The following is a 1,689-nucleotide window of genomic DNA, read 5'->3' as shown; positions in this document are numbered from 1 at the left end:
TCCCCGAGCCCATCCTTACCCAGCGCTCCCGTCTGCAGAAAGAGCGTTTATGTTTACAGTGCTGGGACTGGAGGGACGTTTACAACAAAACAGTTCGGATTCCTGAGGACGTTTTCTCTTCCAGCTGCTTTCTAAATATAGCTCACGGCAATGCACTAACCAGCACCGTATCCTCACTCTGGCACTTAAGGAAATTCAAAGTCAAGCTAGAGAAAAAATCAGTGGACATAAAAGCAAGACAATCTTAAGGAAAACAAAATTAGCATCGAGTATTTAAAATCCGCGTCTACATTAAGGTCACCCGAATAGTGAGAAGGACCGACTATTCGTATTTTAAACCAGCTGTCTTTTCTATGGAGACAGTTGTTTGCCTCCTGACCCATCGATAGCTTATTAATACAACTTAATTCTGCAGTTGTTTCTGTTTAAAGAGTGTTTGGAGCGAATTGTTTCTTTTGTTTATGATCAAACAAACGAGGTCTGGTAATCTTATGTTTTATCTTCCTAACATATGGAAAAGCTATTTATCCCAGCCAATCACAATAAAGTGAAGAAAACCCCATTTTATGGAAAGGTATATATCACAAGTTTGTTCATCATTAAAGATATGATTACCAGTGAAAACCCTCCGAAAGTGGCACATTTATGATTCCAGGAACAGATGGGGACATCCATTTTCCTTGCAAATACTTTTGAAATTGCTCTACTGGTAGCAGTATAAAAATGATATACAGATGCCAGTGCCAACGAAGCCGGGACAAGAGGTCCAGATTTACACAGTAAAAGCTTCACATGCGCTCTGTCAGCTTTGATTGATCTGCTCTATACCTCAGAAACTTGTTGACTGGGAAAGGAAACAGCGCAAATAATTCACTGCAACAAGGCAGATAATTCACCCGGCCAATCGCTCCGCTCCGCTCCTCCGGGCGGTGACATACGAGTCCTCCTGCCGCACAAAGAAGCATCATTCTCCAGCGTGAACAGCGGTCGGTGTCACGGAGGGGGGAAGAGGGGGAGAGAGAGAAAGAAAGGTGAGAGAAGTGAACACAAAAGGAGAGGCGAGAAAGGAGAAGTTGCTTTTGGGCAAGGGGCACAGCCGTCTACCTTTTCCGTGCTGAGCACAGGCCGAGCCATTCAGCCCCAATTGTCATTATCATATTGATTAAGTTCATCAGAGAGCAATTTTAGGTTTAACGCCAGCGGATTGGGAGAGGGAGCAAAGAATTATCTAAGAAAAGCACAACATTCTTACCTCAGGGACGTTTCCCTGTTCCAGTTCATTGAGGGAGTTGATTAAGTTTAAATGAAGCAGACACTGGATAAAAGTAAGGGTATTGACCACTGGGCAGCGCGGTCTGCGCTTGAAAAGGCCTGATACATGCAGAAAAGCAAGATTTGCTAAATGCTCTAATCTTCAATCAAATCTTACATCAATACAGACAAAGTTTGGTAATGAGAGATTCAATGAAGCATGCGGGAGAAAGAATTAATCCTCTTGGTCTAAACTGGGTTCAACTTTGAAGCCTGCTCCGAAGGAAAGACAGTTATCTAAATGCTAAATAAGAAACTTATTGTACTTTTCATGGCATGCTAATCTTTTGTCTATTTCATCTCTATTATTTGTATGCTTATAGGCGGCAGTTGTCATGGTGATTATATCAAACCACTTCTGTGTGGATGGCTGCGAGG

The 1,689-nt window shown here is 42.6% G+C and overlaps 1 long non-coding RNA gene across 1 annotated transcript in view; it reads right to left on the bottom strand.

The window, feature by feature from the left end:
* Positions 1-1,683, bottom strand: part of LOC108445592 — a 7,975-nt gene extending 6,292 nt beyond the window's left edge. The window contains exon 1 of the long non-coding RNA XR_001860518.1: positions 20-1,683. This is a non-coding gene — a long non-coding RNA (uncharacterized LOC108445592). The remainder of the gene's footprint in view (positions 1-19) is intronic.
* Positions 1,684-1,689: the final 6 nt, after the last annotated feature.

Source organism: Corvus brachyrhynchos, unplaced genomic scaffold (genome assembly GCF_000691975.1).
Source record: "Corvus brachyrhynchos isolate BGI_N302 unplaced genomic scaffold, ASM69197v1 scaffold101, whole genome shotgun sequence".
Classification (NCBI taxonomy): Eukaryota; Metazoa; Chordata; class Aves; order Passeriformes; family Corvidae; genus Corvus; species Corvus brachyrhynchos.
Note: the sequence above shows the minus strand (reverse complement) of the source record. Positions and strands in the feature narration are given on the sequence as shown.